We start from the raw sequence: 13,458 nt of genomic DNA, 5'->3' as shown, positions 1-13,458 counted from the left end.
GGTGGGGTTGAGCATGTAGTAGGAGGGGGAAACCATAGATTAATGAGGTGGGTAAATGGTAGATGGATGAGGTGACGTTTAATTAATAAATAACGTGTGTTGATTACTTAAAACACATTCAGGTCACACGTTTCGAAACGAACTGATAAAATATTCAACCTCTTGAAGATTAAAGTAAAATTATTACAATATTATACTTAAAATAATCGTAAAAATAATTCCTACGATCTCGTTCATAGGTTAGCTTCGTTCCGTGAGTTCAGAATCAAACTCGCCCTGAAATGATTAGTTCAACCGAGAACGTTAAAACATTAAACACACAAATCATGAAATCATATACATAATCATAACTTAAAACAATTTAAAATATAAAACCATTAAATCAAGCATAACCTTTTAAATCATGAATAATAAAATGAAATAACTAAACATCATTTAACACAATAAAACATTTAAATGACAAAAGCATTTAAATAGCAATAACATTTAAATCATAAATAATCAAATGAAATAACTTAAAATTCATTTAAAATTTCTTTAATAAATCAAGAATAGTTTTATGGATTTTCTGGATATTACAAATTGTCTTGTGAACATCATGTTTATCGGAGGTAAATTATGTGCTTTAGATATACTTTATCTATATAAGATCAACTTTCATTTCCAAATAACTGTTTTAAATAAAAGAACAATAGTTTGTTTTTTTCACTGAATTGTTTAATTTTAGGTTTTGATTCACTTGAATTTTTTTTCAAAGTTTTCTTTTGATATGCGAAATTTTAAGTTTAAAGACTGTAATTTTGATCTAATTGCTAACGTGACACTGTGACATTGCAAAATATTGATTTGACATCAAAAAATGTTGACATGACATAAAAATGATGACTTTACATAAAAAATTGTTGACTTGTTATGAAACACCTACTATTAATAAATGCGGAAAAACTTTTTTTTTTTTAAATAATACTATACATATACGCCCATACATATATGTATATAAAAATAACATATATTTCTTAAATAACCTGAAAAAATATTAAATAAATAAATAAATCCTTAAAAATATTTCATGCATCAATTTAAAATGATAAACAATGCTGCTGAAAAATCTCATATGCGGAATAATAATAAAATAAAACATGTTTCAAAATTCCATCATAATAGACTAAATAACTGCGACGGTCACGGGGTCCACTACTCCGTGAGCTCATACGTCCTCACCACCGGTAGGAGCTACATAAATGTCATCATGCTCACCTGCACCATATAAGCGTAGTGAGCCTAGGGGCTCAACATGTCTAATCCTTTATAACAAGGGTTAAAATAATGCATCACATAATCATACTAATACATATAACTTACGTGGACATGCATGCATGATCTTAAAATAATGCATCATAAAAATTATTCATCATCAGTTGTACATACATCATAGCTAATCATACATAACATAATTGAGCATGTCATCATCATAAAAACTGAGTATGGTCATATCCATGAATGTGACTAATAACTGTGCCGACTGATCAGTCTAAGAACCATCGTACGTGGCGGTGGATAAATCCACCTCTATACTGGTAGTAAACTACCTCTGTGTCAATGATAAAACCACTTCTATGTCGGTAGTAGAACTACCTCTGTGCCGGTGGTAAGCCACCTCTGTGCCGCCACATCACTTCAATTTCCATAAAAATATTTTTCATGCTCAATTCTTGATCATAAACACATCATAAAATATTTCATGTATGCATGCACTTAAAAATGAGTCCATAATATATATTTAATTATTTTCATAACATATATACTTATACTTAAAATAAACTTCATGCATAAAATAAATTAAATATATATTTCGAACTTAGTAAATTTTCATGGCTTGGTCCAGACTGCTGATCACTCACTCTAAGCTCATTAAACTTAAATAAAAGCCCAATAGAAATAAATTCTTAATTAAGTATCATTAATCATAATTGGGCCTAAATAAAACATTTATGTCCATTAACTTAATATAAGCCCAAAAATCATTTTTATCCCAAATAACTTAATTAAACTTAATTGGGCCTAAATAAAAATATTAAGCCCACTAACTTAATTAAACCCAATAAAACTCTAGACTGGCCCAAAAATGCATTGACTGGCCCGAAAATTCTCATGGGCTTCCAAACCCATAAAAATAATTGGGCTAACTTAAATAAATTATTTAAGGTACAAATAAAATTATTTGGAGGCCCAAATAATTTTCTAACTAATTATTAAATCCCAAAAACCAATTAAACTTTTAATTAATTAAAAATTAAAATACCCGAGCCCGACCCACCTAACCCGGACCCGAACCCTACTGATCCGACCCATGACACCCCATACCCGACCTGGACCACCCAGACCCAACCCAGCCCCAAAACCCAGCCCGAAACCCGTCACCCCCCTTTCCCCCTCCCTCTCGGCTGCGTGCAGCAGCCCTTGTAGGGCTGCTGCCGCACCAGTTCGGCCGCGATCGGCCGGACCGCCGCCAACAGGACCTTCCCAGGGTCCTGCCGGTTCGAACTCAGCCCTGGCTCGGCTGGTTCATGGCCTAGCATGAACCAGCCGTGGCCTTTTCTCTAGAACCCTAAATCTGTCACGCCTTGACCCATCTCGATTCTAGCCTTGAACCAGGCCAACTCCAGCCCTTAGCCCGACCATGGTTCCCTTCCTAGGACCCTAGCCCACCTATGACCTGAGCCCTAGCCTCTGGACCGAGCCATTCTGAAGAAAAACGTGAGCCATGCCAAGTAGACACTCAAACATGCATCAAACATCCATGAAATTGCATAATTCGAAAATATCTGATAAAAATCTGAATAAAACTCAACATGAATGGTTAGTAGCTTATATGGTGTTCAAACGAAAGAATAAACATGCCTTAAACGAAGATAGATTGAGAAACGAGACAATAATCGCGTGTACGGCGCTCCGGGACGACGAACGGACCAACGACTCCAAGAATCTATGAAGGATCGACTATGGAGATTGCTTTCTGCTGAACGTGAGAATGGGGTGGGAGGAGATGGGAGTTGTCGGCTGAGTGGGGTTAGGGTAGGGTAGGTTTTTGTTTTAAATTTTTGTAACTAGGAATAATTTAGGATAATAACTAGTATAAAATAATTAGGTAGATAATATAACATAAATATAAGATTTTAAACTCTTAAAAATACCTACTAATCTGATAACTAATCAAAAATCCCGAAATACTAATTTATAGTATTTTTAAAAATTAATAAAAGTCATTAAAATGACTTATTTTGGCTAAAAATCAACTCTTAAATAAATATATAATTAAATACTAAAATTTTCTTGACAAAATATCTTAAAATAAGATTTTAAGGCTCATAAACTCATAAAATATTTTTGGCTAAGAATTTTGATATCTCGTCCGTCCACGGTCCCGTCTACGCGATCAAAATAATAAATATTCTCAAAAATCCAAAAATACCATAACTGCGGGTTAAATGATAAAATAAATTTAAATCATGCATATAATTCACATAATAACACATAAATGTCATTTAACCCAAATATAAATTTTTAAATAATTATTCCCAAAATTATTTTTAATTCACATAATAACACATAAATGTCATTTAACCCAAATAATTGTTACATGTTAGATGTCACATCAGCAATTGGACTAAAATAGTCAAAAATTAAAAATTAGTGCATCAAAACCAAAATTTGACAACCTAATGGACTAAAACTCAAAATTGTACAAGTTAATGAAAAAAAAATCACATTCTCTTAATGAAATAAATAGACTAAAATTTTCATTTAACGTATATTGCTTAGGTTGGAGTGCAATAATTGTGTTTGCTTTGTAGAGCAATCGAAATATGACGCTTGAGCTATTACATAGTTTAAAATATATGAATAGCGCTATTACAATCAGTTGTAACTTTTGGTCATACAATTGTCATCGAAGTCAAGGTCACAACTTTGATTCTCGTTGATTGCAAGGATAATTATTGAATAATATATTGTAAAAAAATTAAAACGTGACGTTTGAACTATTGTACAGTTTAAAAATTTTGAATTGCACTATCAACATCAACTATAACTTTTTGTCAAATGCAAGTCACTCGATTCAACAAATATATAACATACGCTATTGTTCTAAAGCTGAAGTAGAAAAATAAGTCAAACTCAAGGTAGAAGACGTCTAATACACTATAAGAGAAATTGCCAATTAGATAGCTACAAATTGATCACAAAAGATAAAAGTTAAAAACATAATGTTCAACTTCAGTAGCTAATTTGAGAACGAATGCTATAAAAAAAATTAATTTATGCATTTCTTGATTATTTCTGCCGCTGATTATAGTGAGGAAAACACCAACACGACGACACGTGTGAACATTAATTGGTTAGAAAGAAGTGTTTTTTGATCTTCTGTAAAGTTCCCAGAGCCTCTCTCATGTTGGTCCTCTCACCAGGCAATTCGGCAGAGCAGTCCAAAGCCAATTTCATGATTAACAACACACACTCGACAATTTTATGGGTATTTGTTTCCTCATTTAATAGTAGATTGGCATCTACCACCTTACGTATAGACTCAGGATACGACTCTTTTATCCAACCCCTGAGGCTCCTACCTCCTGTGAACAGGTCATCACTTGGCCTCATTCTTGTGAACGTTTCCATCAACACAATGCCGTAACTGTATGCATCACATTTTCTTGAAACCAGTCCTTCCAATCCGTACTCTGCATGAACCGTAAAATTCCGTTGAAAGAATCCAAAAAACAAGAACTGGAAAGCAAGAGAGATGATTCACCTGGTGCAATATAACCAAATATTGCCAGAGTCTTGGTGTGTGTGTCACGGTATCATCCTCATCCATTAATTTTGCTACCCCAAAGTCACTCACATGTGCCACCATGTTTTCTTCTAGAAGGATGTTACTAGGCTTCAAATCACAATGTATTATAGGATTTGAGTAGCCGTGGTGGAGATAGTCCATTGCAGATGCAACGTCTATCATTATGTTTAATCTTTGTAGAAGATCCAACGGTTCATGATCATAGTACAAACACTTATCTAGAATCCCATTAGGCATGAATTCGAGTACTAAAGCTCGAAAATCAGTGTTTGTGCAGCTGCTGAGGACTTTTGTCAGGTTACGATGGCGAATGTTGTGTAGCACTTCACATTCTGTGTCAAAGCTCTTGAATGCTCCTTCTTTCTGTAAATTGAATACCTTCACGGCCAAGGTTGTGCCATCAGTTAAAACCCCTTTGTAAAAAGAACCAAAACTACCAGTTCCTAGCAAGTTGTCTTCACTAAATCCATTAGTTGCTCTTTGAAGCTCAAGGTATGTGAGCCTGTCGATGGTTACAGAAGGAAACAAGTCCACTTGGTTGGGAACCTTTTTTTTCCTTCGGCATGCTATGAGAAGAAAGGAGATTGTCAAGGCGGAAAAGGTTAAAACAGCACCCAGTGTTATGACTATAACATTAAACTTCCTTAGTTTCCTATGTTTATGGTGATCATTAACATGGCATTCTGGAAACTGGAACCGAGGCGGACCACACAGTGCACCATTTGACATGAAGGATTGATGGTTGAAATACACGAAAGGCCCTCCGTCAGGAATTTCTCCTCTTAAACTGTTAAAGGAGAGGTTGAGATACATGAGATACTGAAGTTCCTCCATTGATTTTGGAATCACACCTGTGAGATGGTTGCCAGAAAGATCAAGTCTTTCCAAACTCAACAATTTGCCAATTGAATCAGGGATGGATTCATTCAATATATTATGTGCCATGGATAGATTTATCAAGTTTGTCAGCTGACCAACTATGTTAGGAATACCACCCGATAACTCATTTGAGGACAAGTCGATAGATATTACTTTCTTCAAGTTACCAATTTCCTGGGGTAGCTGGCCACTCAATAAATTTGAGAACAGGCTCAATTTCAGGAGATCCTTGAGCCCCCCTATACTTGGAGATATGCTTAAATTTAGTTCATCGGAATCGAGATTGAGATATCTCAAAGAAGTAACGTTCCCTAAGCACATTGGAAGTGGACCATGAAGCTTGTTTTTGCTCAATGTGAGCCCCCCTAATCGGGTTAAAGTGCAGATGTCATCTGGGATTACACAATTTAATGAATTACCAATAAGGATAAATTCTTGTAGCTTCAACATATGTTTGATTGTGATGGGAATGAACCCTGTTAAACCATTGTTATCCAGATACAAAGATTCCAAACTACTTATATTACCAATTTCTTGTGGAATGCTTCCCTCAAGTTCAGACTTACTTGCATCAATTGTCTCAAGATTAGAAGAGAGGTTACCAATTGAAGCTGGAAGGTAACCATTGAAGGAGTTATTCTGAATCCAAAGTACTCTTAGAAGTCGGCAGTTTGTTAAAGAAGTGATGAAACTCAATTCCGAAGACTCGGTAGTGAAGTCATTTTCTCCTAGATTTAAAAAATCAAGAAACCTCAACTCCCCAAGCGATCCAGGAATGGGGCCGGATAACTTGTTAGCAACCAAGCTTAAACGAGTGAGAGCGGAAGCATTTGAAATTGAACTTGGCATGAAACCAGTGAGATTGTTCTGTCCAAGCAAAATTGCTCCAAGGTTAGGTAGTTCATTCCCCATGGTTGGTGGAAGACTCCCGCATAGATGATTTTCTCGTAATGAAAGTGTTCTCAAAGCAGAAATATTGAAGATCGTCTCTGGAATATGATCAGTTAAATAGTTTGTACCTAGAACTAGAATTTCCAGATTCCAAAGCTTGCCAATCTCTGATGGTATTTCACCTGCCACAGAATGCACACAATTAATTATGGAAGAGCTTTGACCAAAACGAACTTCAAAATAAGGCACAATCAAGATTTCCACAAGAATTTGAAGTGTTTCCAGTTGGCCAATAGTTTTTCTTTGGCCATTTGCTCAAGAAGTCGAGCATTCATTGCGCTCGTTAATGTAGGGGGGTCTTTAGCGAAATGTTTTTGATGTGTTTGTTGTTTTAAAACGATGAGGCCATTTTTTTGTAACTGTCCCTTAATATAGCTTCTTGAAGACTATTAATATTCTCCTACATAGCATCTGCTGACATCTTATCATTTATTTAACCTTTCATGCTAATTTCTTGTTGTTTTGTGACAAAAAATTGGCTGAGCTGATGAAGTATCTTTTTTTTTTTTTTTTGTCTGACTGATTATTTGCTTGTTTCATAACCGGTTCTATTTGTGGCTCCACTATCCAACAATGAAAAAAACCATAGACAAACCCCAAAACTATAATCAGTTTTTGTATTATCGGAGAATCGTATATGTTACTCATTTCCTGTGTACTTATTGTCATCCATGTACAACTCCACGAGTGAAGAACAATTGCCAAGTTCCCTTGGAATTCTTCCAGTCAATTGATTTTGTCCAATATAAAGTCCTTGTAATACTGGAAGGTTAGAGCATACATCAATTGGCATTTTTCCTGTCAGGTTATTTTGTCCAATATAAAGCCATTGCAGAGTAGACATGTTATAAATTAAAGAAGGTATTGGACCACTGAGGCCAATTGCATCCAAGGTCAAGTACTCTAACTCATGAAGGTTGCCTAAGTCCTCTGGAATTTCGCCTGCATACGAAACATAGATTTAGTTTTAGTCTGTGTTGTTTCAAAGTGTACTTCTACATACTTTTATTATTCAGTAATTGCCCACTTTGAAATGGGATGTACCTTTCAAATTGTTGTCTCCAAGATACAAGTATACAAGTCTGGTTAAGTTCCCTATCTGATTCGGTATTGGTCCAGTGAATTGGTTAAACTGAAGAATCAAATATTGAAGCTGCGAGCATTCGTTTATAGTTGATGGAATCAGACCATGTAACTGGTTGGAATACACAGAAAAATACGTGAGATTATGGAGATGTCGACACATGTTTGCTGGAAGATTACCCGAGAGGCTGTTCGCGGTGAAATCAACTCTTTCCAGCGATGAAATGTTGAAGATTGTCACGGGTATGGATCCTGAAAGATGGTTCTCTCTTACAATCAAACTCTTCAACTTGTAAAGATTTCCAATCTCGGCGGGGATCATTCCTTCTAGCAGATTATACTACAAATTCAAGATCTCTAGCTTTGATAAGTTGGAAAAAAAAGAAGACGGGATCGACCCCGTAAAACTGTTGTTATCAAGAAGTAGATGTTGAAGACTATACAATTCATCGAACCATGATGGAATCTCCCCACTGAAGCTATTAAAGCTAAAGCTGATAAATCTAAGTCTTTTTAGATTAGCCATCGCCTCAGGGAGATCTCCTTCAAACATATTGCCACTTATATCCAGCGAAACGAGAAAGGAAAGATTTCCCAGTTGTGGGGAGATTCTGCCTGAGAGTTCCATGCCAGAAACATTCACAGCCGCTACTCTTTGGTGACGCGAGTCGCAAGTGACTCCGACCCAGTTGCACGTGGAAGTGTTAGAGGACCAATTTCTTGCCAGAAGATTATCAGGGTCTGGCTCTACTTGTGATTTGAACCCAAGCAGAGCAGATTGATCGGTGCTGATGTCTAAGGCCGAGCAAAAAATGAAGAAGTATGCGGACAGGGAAAGCAGAACAAGATAAGTACTTCTTTCCATCTTCAATGGACGAATTGTAGGAATTCAGTTAAATGAGTTCTTATGCGCCATTATTGTTTGTTTAGCTTTCGCTCCACTTAAGGCCAAGTGGTTGACGTTGAGGTCTTGTAAAAGACCCCACCACTTTCGTAATGTGTTTTGTTTCAAGTGCTGACAAGTCTTAGAGCCAAAGTTGTCAAGCAAATACAGAGAAAGTGCAAATATTTATTTTTAATATTTGTTTTCTTCGTCGTCTGATTGCTCCAAGTACAAAAGCTAAAGCAAGAATACAGGTCACAGTAACTGGTACACTGATTAGAACTTAAAGCATTTTTCTCTTCCTTGATCTTTGCATAGAATTGTTTCGACAAGATGGGACATGCAACCTCGGTGAACCACAAAAAGCCTCGTTTGACATGAAAGACCGATAACTGAAATTCTTAAAGGGCCCTCCACCCGGAATTTCTCCGCCTAATCTGTTGAATGATACATTGAAAAACTTCAGTTGGTGTAGGTTCTCTAATGACTTAGGAATCACACCTGAGAGATTGTTATTAGATAAATCCAAGAATTCTAAACTGATCAAGTTTCCGAGTGAGTTGGGAACAGGTTCATCAAGTTGGTTGCTTGCCAAGGAAAGACTGATTAATTCCTGCAGAGCCCCAATTGTATTTGGAATTCCACTGTTCAATAGATTCATCGAAAGATATATTGAAATGACAGCTTCTAAATCTTGAAATTCTTGAGGAATAGATCCGATTAAAGCGTTCGAGGACAGGTTCAACATCAACAGATCTTTCAGCTTCCATAAGCTTGAAGGTATAGTAGAGTTCAATCTGTTAGAGTCCAGAGAAATTTCTCTAAGTCATGATGTAACATTTCTTATGCAATCAGAAATAAAACACTGGATTTTAGTTCGACTCAATTGTAATATGCCCAAATTAGCTAGGTAACTCACAAAACCAATATGGGAAAATCCCTCTGAATATGTTACTACTAAAAGATACTCGTTGAAGTTTTCGTAAACTTTTGATAGATGATGGAAAAAATCCAGTTAAGTTATTCTCAGATAAATCTAACAATGTCAGACCGCTCAAATTCCCAGTTGTTTCCGGAATGTTTCCGTAGATCTCACATTCAGAAGCATAAATACTATCCTGAGAAGAAGAGAGGTTCCCTACAGAAAGTGGAAGAACACTGGCCAAAGGGTTGTTGTTGATAATCAAGTAATTTAAAGATTTGCAATTTGTCAGGGAAGTGATGAAGCGCATTTCTGGTGATGCCAAGTCACTGGTAAGATTGTTTCTAGCCAAGTTCAGAAATTCAAGATTTCTGAGGTTCCCTAAGGAATTTGGAATTGGACCTGTAAATCTATTGAGACATACAACTGTGAGTTTAGATGCATTTGAGATAGAATGGGGTATGAATCCACCTATGTTGTTTAAATTTACTCTAAGTTCTTTTAGATTTGGTAGTCCATTACCCATATCTGATGGAAGATTGCCCGAAATATTGTTGGACGTAAATCCGATATCTCTTAGTGATGAAATATTAAAAATTCCAGGATGTATGGGACCGTATAATCCATTATACGATAAGTATATTTCTTTTAATTTCTGGAGGCGGCTCACTTTTTCTGGTATCTCACCTGCCAAAAAACTTGGGAACAATCACCATCTTTGAACCTATACTGAAGAGCTATCCTTCCCAAGTAACATGGAAATGCTATACATTTTTACCTATCAAGGTATTATTCTGAAGATATAGATTCCTAAGCAAAGTGAAGTTTCCAATCTCTCTTGGTATGAATCCGCTAACGTGATTGTTCTTTACCGACAGATATTCAAGAAACGATATATTAAACATGCTGGCAGGGAAAGGGCCTGAGATCTTGTTGTTGTCCACACTCAGATTTTTCAGATTAAGCAGATATCCCAACTTTTCTGGAATTCCACCTGCCAACATGGCATGAAACTATGAAAGAATTGGGAGTATAGCACTCTAGTACTTCTTGAATCAAATACAAGAAAAAAAAATTACCTCCAATATTATTATCAGAGAAATGAAGAATTTCAAGCTGTCTCAGGTTTCCAATCTCTCTTGGTATGGATCCGATCAAATTATTTTTCCTCAACGACAATATCCTTAAAACAAAGCAGTCGAGTACTTTTGTTAAGATTTCTCCATAGAAACTGTTTGCATCAAGAAACAGCTCTTCCAGCTTCGGAAGATGATGGCATATATTTGCAGATATAGGACCAAAGAGGCTATTATTTGACAAGATCACAATGACTTTTAGTGTGGAGATGTTGAAAATAGTTGCTGGTAAAGTTCCTATAATCTTGTTGTATTCCATGTTTATTACTTCCAGTCTACGAAGGTTGCCAATTTCTTGGGGAAGAACACCTGGCAATGGCATGTGTAAAAATGGAACAGAGTATGTTACATCAGAGTGGTCTCAAAAATCGAGTTGGTTTGTCGGAAACTCACCGGTCAGCTGGTTATGTTCCACTTTGAGCTCACGTAGGCGCCAAAGATTCCCCAACTCTCTGGGTGTAAACTGCAATGAAAATGGTTTCAGTAGACCAGTTTCCAGCCAAGATTTTGTCCGGGTCGAATGTGATTTCGGATTTGAGAGAAAGAAGAGCAGATCGATCTGTTATGATGCTGCTAGAGTTAACCTTGCAGCTGGTTAAACAGTGGAAGAAAACCAATGTAATAGAGAGACAATGTAGTAACTCAGATTTTATTTTAAGGTAATAATATGATAAACATGATTAAGGGTTGGTAATTAATCAATTTCGGAGTGTTATTGGACTTCGAAAGAGAATATGGACTTTTGACTTTGGGCCGGATCGGAAGCTCCGAACCCAGATCGGAAGCTCCGATCCTAGCCACTTCGGAACCTCATCGGAAGCACAGAGATCGGAAGCTCCGATCCTGGAACGGACGTTCCGATCTCCAGCTGCCAGTAATGCTCGATGACTCAGCCGCGAGTTTTGACAAGTGTTGAACGTAGAGCAGATCGGAAGTTCCGATCCCGACGTGTCACACATGCATGCAATGAGCTGGATCGGAAGCTCCGATCCTGAAATCGGAAGTTCCGATCCTGGCCGGAAATTTTGCCTATAAATAGGGCTTCTCAGATTCATTTCTAAATACGAATTCCCGAGTTTCTTTCTTCAGTTATATAGTGTGAGATATACACTTGAGGGCCCTATCGGTTATAATAGAGGTTCTGGAATAACCAAGGTGTGGTTATAGTCATCCGGGACTAGCGACTTCAAAGGGTTAACTACGGACGAAGGTATGGTCCGGGAATCTATTTAAGTTTTGGGAGTACTTATTAGCTTAGTTAAGGCTTATAGAATTTATGTAGTGATACGGTGAACTTTTGAATATAGGCTTGGAACCTAGGATCTTACTATACTTGAACTAGCCTAGAGGTACGTACACATTGACTGAGATTGCCAGCGAGTATACATGTTTATATGTTGCATTTATTTGGCATTATTATATGGCATGATATATGATTTACCGCTTTATATATTTATATGTCATGTGCATATACATGTTGAGCCTATACCTTGTTATACCTGACTATAGAGCCACTCAGCTCTATACTCGATAGTCTGTCACTGAGAGTACCGCGACGGCGGGGGAATTTATGTCTGTCTACTCTGGTGTACTAGACGAGTGTGGTTGTACCCTGAGGTTGATCCGTGCGGTGGCAGCACTCATGTGGCGCTGGTTCTGAGCATGATTTTTCAAATGACCCGTTACTAGCCATCATGTTGCATGCATCATATACTTACGTGTACTCATGTTTATGTACTGGGCGTTAGCGCTCACGTCCTAGTTGTTATCTTGGACACCTTATTCCATGAGGCAGGTTGCAGGATGGACGGAGCTGGTAGTTCAAGGCAGGACTAGGGAGCAGGAGCCTTGAGGATTTTTATGATACAGTAGGATTCGATATAGCTGTATAATGTTTACTATTTAAGGTTTTGATTTGGTTGTATCACTACAAATTTAAGCCTGGAGTTTATTACTAAGCTGATATGTATGGTTTTGTTTTCGCATGTTTTACTCTGTTAAGTTATTTTGCTATATTAAGTTTAATGCATGCTATTAGTTGCCAGTTAGTAGGTGATACCATGCAGGGTCACTACATTTTTGGTATCAGAGCATGCTTAGATTTTGGGATTAGTACTTGGGATTTAGAATTAGTTTTGAGTAATTCTTGCACATTTGGGATTTTAATGTGCAATTCTTTTCAGGATATGGCTGACGAGAGTCACGGTAGTGTTGGTCAGGGATGTGGTCATCATCATCATCATCATCGCCATCATGATGATCAACATCGTCATCATGAGGGTGGACGTCGCTACTCTATCAATAAGTCCATGCAAGTAGGACCGAAACCCTTGGTGGGAGGCGAGAATCCTGAACAAGCTAGAAGCTGGATGTCTAAACTCGAGAGTACTTTTCGTGCTTTCGATTGTACTGAGGATCAGAAACTGGAAGTTCTAGAATTCGTTCTAGAGGATCGAGCACGTTTTTGGTGGGATGCCAAAGCTGCTCAGGCACGTACTGAGAGAAGACAAGTGACTTGGGGGATTTCTGTCGGGAGTTCCAGAAATTGTATTTTCCTCCGGCTGTTCGCCAAACACGATCTATGCAGTTGCTTACTTTGAGACAAGGATCAATGACTATTGATCAATATCAGCAACGATTTCTTGATCGGCTACCTTTCAGTCCTTATATTAATGAGAGTGATGCATCGAAGTATGATATCTTTCTACAAGGTTTGAACCAAGATATCTACTCTCAGGTTGTCATCTGTGAT

The 13,458-nt window shown here is 37.2% G+C and overlaps 1 pseudogene; it reads right to left on the bottom strand.

Moving 5' to 3' along the window:
- Positions 1–4,218: 4,218 nt before the first annotated feature.
- Positions 4,219–8,630, bottom strand: LOC140869484 (uncharacterized; annotated as a pseudogene).
- Positions 8,631–13,458: the final 4,828 nt, after the last annotated feature.

The sequence above is a fragment of the Henckelia pumila genome, chromosome 1 (genome assembly GCF_033568475.1).
Source record: "Henckelia pumila isolate YLH828 chromosome 1, ASM3356847v2, whole genome shotgun sequence".
Classification (NCBI taxonomy): Eukaryota; Viridiplantae; Streptophyta; class Magnoliopsida; order Lamiales; family Gesneriaceae; genus Henckelia; species Henckelia pumila.
The sequence above is the reverse complement of the archived record's forward strand: the minus strand, read 5'-3'. Positions and strand labels throughout refer to the sequence as shown.